General features: G+C 32.2%; 1 protein-coding gene across 16 annotated transcripts in view; it reads left to right on the top strand.

Annotated features, from left to right (window-relative positions):
• The first annotated feature begins 2,193 nt into the window (after positions 1-2,193).
• The window catches only part of LOC119071130 (hemicentin-2), a 144,916-nt gene continuing 139,053 nt past the window's right edge, over positions 2,194-8,056 (top strand). For 8 of the 16 annotated variants that reach the window (XR_005086599.1, XM_037175811.1, XM_037175812.1 and 5 more), the window contains exon 1: positions 2,198-2,794. The gene's annotated coding sequence lies outside the window, so the exon portion shown is untranslated. Of the gene's footprint in view, positions 2,795-8,056 lie in introns of all 16 variants that reach the window. The other 8 variants (XR_005086598.1, XM_037175808.1, XM_037175809.1 and 5 more) reach the window with 4 other exon arrangements.

Raw genomic sequence — 8,056 nt, 5'->3', positions numbered from 1 at the left:
AAATAAATCAGCAAGATTATATTTGATCTTTTGTGAACACAAATTGGGAGTAGATCTTGTCGCACAATCGAATACATTATTCATGTTTTGTACACACAAAATATTTTATTTGGTATCCAATCCCTGTTCCCAATAATATCCCTTCGGTTATGTAATCATCATAAGACGTCATTGAACACATCAAAATTAAGTTTCCAGGCTTTATGGGAGAATTATAAATGAGACGCTCTGCTCTCACCATATTTATCGCATGAATATAGTACGGACGAAATCTAATTTATTTGTGTGTTGTTTTGATTGTTGTCTAATAACAGCTTTCACATAAAAAGGATTGTGCGCGAGATCTATGGTGGCATTAACAATAAAGGTTGATTACTTGATACAATTTGTTTAGAGAAGAATGAACAGCACATTTTCTCATCACGGTCAAACTCTAAGAATTGTTAGGCATTAAACAAGCGGAGTAACATTTTATGGAATATGACGTTTTTTAACGCCGTCGACGATAACAATTTTAATGAGGTCTGGGTAATGTAGTATAAATAGCAAAATCTAAGTGAAAGATTTAGAGTCAATTATCAATCACTTATATTAAAAAAAGAATTCTAAAAGAAATCCGTATATAAATAAGAAAAGGCAAGCGCATCGCCCTACCCCAAAATCTTTTTTAAAAAACATTTTTGGTAGTGGACTTGCGTCACTTACTAACGTGCGGTCATGATATCGATTAAATCTGTTGCTTGTTTTGTGAAAAGTATTGCCTAGTGTTTAATAGAAAGTCTTTTACTTCATTCATCACTATTCCAACACTATACTTTTCTAACTAATTTTGACCTACACTCACGGAATTTTGAAAACCGACACATTTTCTGTTTCGTGGTTTACTGGTTTTTTGTAAACTTTGCATGTATTTTTATATGGAGAAATCAGAAACTCAAGTAAAACACAGAAACAGAAAATGTGTCGGTTTCCAAAATTTCGTTTGTGTAACTTTACTTTCAACAGATTGCAGGAAAATCTTCTACTTCATTTGTTATAACACAATAATCAATAACAGATGACATTGCCGCTCACAAAAGCTCTGAGAATGATCCTAACTAACCACTTCTCACACTTAACCAAATGTAAATAACTATCCCATTAATATACCTGAATTCTCAAAACAAACTAATACGTCAACCCGCTCAACCCGCATTTAAATTAGATCTACAACAATACGTTGGGCATATCGTTAACTTAAAGTGTAGAAAATTTACATGAATTTATTTGATTGAAATGGAAAACCGTTCTTTTCGATGTGGTTCTCAAAAGCATATATCCATTCCGTAAATGCCAGATTAGGTGTAGCACAACTGGGGCTTTAATTATTTCTTTTCAATTTAATTTTACCACTGTATAATAGTGCTACATCCTTTGCGACCTAACCGTAATTTCCTACACAGCATTCAAATACATGCCAAATATCGTTATTCAAATGACTTGTCGTCTCATTTCATAAACATTCGACAATATGATGTGCTAAATTGATTTTGGTATGGTAATATTGGCTTCTTATATGCTGTAACAGATTTTCTAATAAGCTTCATGGCACAGTTAATTATCATATAACCATACCAATTTTGTAACCGAAATCGTCTACTGAATAATTGAATAATTCCTACTACTATTTACAGTGCGGTTTTTCTGCTAATTTAATGCGAGGCAGTGTAAGAATATTATATAAATAAAATATTTACGTTTGTTAGACACTTGTGGTTGATTTTTCGATTAGCATCGCAATAATCGGGGCACTATTTCGAGGGAAGGCATAAAAGATATTTATAGTAACACCACAACGACTAATACTTCATTCCAACGATTTTTCCTTTTAAATAAATTAAGCGCCATCTACCAAAGACTAGGACACTTAGTTAAATGTACAAACTAAATGAGAATCATATTTGAATGAGAAAACGTTCATTGTAAATTTTTCTCTCATTTTTCGTTTAAAATTCGCTCTTTTTATGCTCACTGAGTCAATTGGTTGCCATATGGCCTACTGATATGAATGAATGAATGAAGGTATAGTGTATGATAGAGGTAATGCAACAAAACGAAATAATAAAAAAAAATTATATCAGCAACAACTCATGAAAAAGACTGAAGGCAACTTGAAAACGAAGATGGTTTGCCACTGTGAAAACTGAAACCATCTCCTCAGTTCACGCACGGCCGCAAAACAGTGCAGACGTTACGCTCGGTATATGTGCATGTTCGATGCGAGGAGTCGAAATAAAATAAATTTAACCGTTTGGACGTGTGCATTGTATGTGAAGGAATTCGACAGAATATATTTTTCCACTGAAAATTGCAAAAATTTTTCCCCATCGCATGGACAAAATAAGAATTTTATTTTGATAAAAAAAATTGTGAATTTTTTTTAATTTTGTTTCTTCTGTGTGTTATTGTGATTTTGGTTTTTATTGTTTTTTCTGATGTGATTCGAAGAAATTTTTCTTTCGTCCCTTTTTCCGCCTGCCGGAAAAAAAAAGCAAATTTAAAAGGAATTTTTATTTTTGTTACTTATTTTCATTTGATGTGGAAGTGGATACAAATTCGATATTGTTAAGTAGATGTTTGTTAGACCGAATAATATATATATCGTTGCTTGGGTATAATATTATATGTATGGATTTGTCAAGTGTTTACGTGTTATACGTGAAAAGGATAATCTCACAAGCTGAAGGAGTTAAGCACACAGATATTCGAGTCTAAGAATTTCTCTGTTGGATTATCGAGCACAAAGTCTTACTGGGTATGTTATTATTGAGAAAAAAAAATACAATTCATACCAATCATTATAAGTAAATCGCATTTTCCATTATTCTACGAAACATTATTTTCCTCTTTATGTAAGTTTATGTGAGCAATCAACAGGTTATTCACAAGGATATCTTCCAGCAACATTTTACAAATGAGATAGGGAAACGGTTAATTATGAAGTCTAAATATTTGTTTGAGTAAATAGCAGTGGCACCGCAAACATGATGAATAGAACGTTTTTTTAGCGTTTAACTTGAAGCAATGAGCATACCGCAATTCAAGTTTTATTTAAATGTGCACAATGCACGCATGTTATATTTGTGTATGCTTATGGAAATGTGTAGTATAAAACATGAAAAACATTATGAAAACTTTTGGTAAAGAGAAATTAAAAATTTAAAGGTTCGCTTTAGTTGTATAGCTCATTTTCAAAAATAAATAAAGCCAGTGGTCACAATATATGTTGGCATAGAATGTTAGCAAACAAATTTTGTAAATACTAAGTTATTCATTTTGCAACATGCAGATGTTTTGCCTTTATGTATGACGATTTATATGGAAAATTCTATTTCTTAGTGTGCGGTCGTACAGTTCTCTACGTTTTATGACCCGGAGACTTTCATATGCAAGGACTTTTTTAATTTTTAATTTTCCGTCTAACCTCGGAGCAATATTCAGAAATTGGTCTTCCGTAAATTTATTAAATTTTTTATTTTACTTTACGATCACACAATGTCATTCCGCCTGGAGGAGGTGCATTTTTAAAGATTCACAAAGTAATACAATTTTGGATAAAGCTTCTGGTTTTAAAAGAAAATTCTTTCTCTACTCCACGTTTCTGTTGATTCTAAAGCTGACAAGTTGATAGATGATGTTCATTTCACCTACGATGACAACTCTGTTGTCTTTATAATTGTCATTCTAAAAAAAAAACACTAATGCACGTCGAAGAATAATATTTTTCCGAAAATATTGAGGTAACCTATCAGTATCAGTTCAGAAAATATCAATTGTTTTCGTATTCGTCACTAGTATGCTCTTGGATTCGTAACTCCATTCATACTTCATCTCGTGACTCTGAACTCTTCAAAAAAATGGTAAAACCAAATAAATTGTCGATTTGGATCCAGTAATTTCCTTTTCCGTGAAAAATTCATTGTATTCCATTTTTTAATCATCTCCACTCCACACCCACATACATGAAAGTTCCACAGTATTGAACGTAAACATACCAGACAGTAAAGGAAATCATTGTATAAAAAAGTAGTTTTATAGTAACACACGGCATAACCAGTTAAATGCTTTTTTCTTTACGGTAAAAATGAAATGAAAAAACCATTTTATATCATCCAACATTTTTTGCATATTAATTTCACGGACTGATTCTGAATAAATATTTCTATAGATTTCAATTCCTTTTTTAATCATTTCGTGCAGTTGCACAGTGGTTCACGGATTTTGAAAAACTTTTTGCGCCGAACCCCCAACTTTCCACCGTAATAATGAGTATATCTGATGGTTTCTTTTTCATTCTACATTTCGAACATTTTATGAAAACTGAAACTTAAGTAAAGTTATTTGCAAGCATATTTCTTGGAAACATGAAATGTTTATAAATTTTTGGTTTGTAACATCAGTTTGAGTTTGGGGCTCATCAGAAACGGTGGAACAATAAAATGCTATGCACGAAACGGTGCAATTCTTTAAATTACATTCACCTGCAATCTTCTATTTTACCTGTTATTCAAGTATTGTAATTCTTGTTAAGCAATTGTAATCCCTTTGACCATCATCGGTTCCTCTTGAGTTCAAACTATTACTTAGTGTTTTTCCAAATCTAATACTCCATTTGTTAAAACATATATTTTGCAATTTATCCTCATCGCATATTTCTCTTATTGCCATTGAATAGTCGTTTCTAAAATATTACTTCTTCCAAGTAACATAACGTAAGCAGTGATTGATCCGCCAAAAAATAGTGAAAACTTAGCAAAATAGTGAAAACGGAATTTATTTACCGATTTTCGCATTCGTTCTATATTTTCTGATCATTTGCTTGTCAATTGGTATTTACCAACATTTACTTGCCATTTACCCTTTGCAGGAATTTGTACATTGGAATTTACCCAGATTTCCTCTGCCATCCTAGGACAACATTTTCGCGTTTCGTTGATATCGCTCTCTGTATTTGCATAAATTAATAATGATTGCCGAGTCAAAGAACTAACTTTATCAGATTACATGCGTAGGTTTTGCGGTCATCAGCGAAAGGTTTCCATTGCGAAACGTTAACAACGAAATCAAAGATTTTGAATTAACCTAATTGAAAATTATTGGGTGGAAATAACAAACTCAACAGTTGCGAGTTGTCTCAATGAAAAAATAGTTTTTTACATAACAAGGGATAAAAAATTGATAAGTAGAGTTTTAGTGTGAATTTTGTTGATCCGAGGCGAAGCCGAGGTCAATAAACACACGAAAACGAGACTTTTTAACTTTTATTCAGAGTTATGTAATGGATTTTACATTCTACATGCGTCGCAAACCGTACTTTTCATGTTTGAAGCACTTCTTTCGACGCTCTTAGCATGTAAAGTCCATTACGTAACTCGGGATAAAAATGAAAAGTTTCGTTTTTGTGGGTTTATTGACCTTGGCTTCGTCTCGGATCAACAAAATTCACACGAAAACTCTACATATCAACTTTTTATCCCTACTTATGTAATAGTATATTACTTCCGAGGTTCCAAGTTGTGTATTTCCCCACTTGTCAAATACACAACTTGGAACCTCGTAAGTACAATGCTTTACGTGATTAGGCAATGTAAATGAAAATGAAACATGCCGTCACACGTAAAATACTATTACATGCTTTGGAAGCCTAAACCGAATTTCTTGTTTTCCCTAGCCCTAGTGTAATAAGCCATTTTCGACCCTAGGGAAAACAAAAGCATGTAATAGTACATTACTATGCAAGGGAAGTAAAGTGATATCTCGTATCCAGATGAGAAAAAGTATCCGAGGGCGGCAGCCCGAGGTACTTTTACTCATCGTGATACGAGATATAACTTTATTTTCCGTGTGTAGTACGACGTTTTACTATGCGAGTGATGTAAAGGTTATTGCCTATACATGTAACAGCCTTATTACATGCACCAGCATAGTAAATTAGTTTTTCACAACGCAACCGAGAAAATGGTTATTTTCTTCCCTCCGCTGAAACTTCGGAAGCCTTTGTTGTGAAAAGCGTTGGGTTTAACTCGAGAATAAAGTTGGAAATTGCATTTTCTTGGGTGAATTGAATCACAGTACCCTCGTTGAACAAATAAGTATTCTTTGATATTCAAACTGATAACTATGGGAAGATGAGATCATATCCTACGCTATCAATTGAATTCAGAAACTCTTAGAATAATTGAATAATGTTCTATACAATTTGCATACACAGAAAAAAGTTTTCTTTTCGCTAGTTTTCTTGATTAATTTTTCCACATAAATATCATCATTTGAATAAAAAGTTGGTCTTTGAAACGAAGGTACCCTAATACGTATATTGCATTTCTTATATTCCTCGGTTAGGAAAATCACAGGGAAAATTTTACATGGCAAACTGTAGTTTCAGAAACATTCCGAAAACAACTTATGAAAATTCGTTTAGCATTGTTATGTCGAATATCTTGAAAAACTTTTCAATAAAACTATGGCTTTATGGAAGTTAACTTACCCCCACCACCACCAAAAACCGATATTTTTTCTTCTTCTATAAATCGGTTTCACGACATTTTTCGATAAAAATTCATACTTTAAACTTATGTTCATCAAGATCTCCTCTTACTCACATGAATATATTTTATTCAGATCTCGCAATTTTTCAATATTATGTCGAAATAAGTATGGAACAGCTTCACAAGTCATGTCAGAAATATTCAAAAGAAGTTTTCCTTTTACCAGCCTTCATTGGGCGTATAAAGTTGCTTTATATGAAAATTATGTTACTTAACATGAATAAACATAGCTAAGGAAATGCCATTATACGGTTTACAACCGTTTTATTGAGGTCAAAAGCGACTAATGCCATTTTCTTATTCATTTCTCTTTTCCCAAGTTTCAGTAGTTATTTGCCATCATAAAAATATTGCATTATCCACAGAATTTAAAGTGATATTTTATGTTTGTTCCAAAACACTGACATCCCACCATCATATCCACTGCCACCACAAGCCACTAAAGATTTTGGAAGAACTTGTATGTCGATAAAAATTTTTCTCGTTTAATCATGAATTATTTGATGTTATTTTTCAGCATAGTTGAGTGAATTTCGTTTATTTTTGTTCAAAAACTTTGTCACTACTAATACATCCGCAAAAATTAAATTGAGTTAAGTTAATTTCTGCTGAAATCTCCACATTGACATCAAATTCGCTCAACCGACGAAACATTTTATTTAATTAATTTAAAGTCGTTCGTCATTGTATTCGCAGAACCTCAACTCTTACTCCAACAATAGCCGTATAAGAAAAATAAAAGAAAAATTATTCACAGCAAAGATTAATTAAAAATTTCTCGTCAAAAGCTCATTCGTTTAATATTTTTATTTCTCCGTTTTTTTCTTCTTATTTCTTAAAATGATTATCACAACATGACATAAAATGACAAAGTTCTGTCGTTATTCGGTTCGTTATCATAAACTTAAAAAACGAAGAATCTCGCAATGCGAATGTAAAAACTTTTTGCAGAGAATATCATCAGTCATTTGGGACGATATTAATAAACTGAAAATTTATATTTTATCCCATTTTGTGCAAGAAAAAGGCATATAATTCCATATTTTAAATTCGGATATATATTTTACTTATATAATTCGCTGGGATTATGATCTAAATCCCTCCAGAAGCTGAATGGAATGAAAGTTTTCTTTATTGTGCAATGTTATATATGTCATTGCTATGGGTGGATTTGCCATTTTATGTTGGATGAATGGACAAGATAAAGTAAAATAAAATATCGGGGAGAACACTTGTTGGAAATAGATTGACATTTTTAGAGATTTTCCAGATGATGTGCATTTACTATAAACAGTTTAATTTAAATGGAAGTCGTCTAATTGTTGGTGCTCGGTGCTGGAGCTACACAAATTCTCGCAATTTTAACGAAATAACATTTCATTTAATCTTTCGGCTTAAGAAGATTTTCGTTGAACCCGTAGGGTTGATAAATTATTTCTGAAAAACTTAACAGCAGTTATAGCTGCTTT

This window comes from Bradysia coprophila (genome assembly GCF_014529535.1).
Source record: "Bradysia coprophila strain Holo2 chromosome IV unlocalized genomic scaffold, BU_Bcop_v1 contig_144, whole genome shotgun sequence".
NCBI lineage: Eukaryota > Metazoa > Arthropoda > Insecta > Diptera > Sciaridae > Bradysia > Bradysia coprophila.
This window is presented reverse-complemented; position numbering and strand designations above follow the sequence as displayed.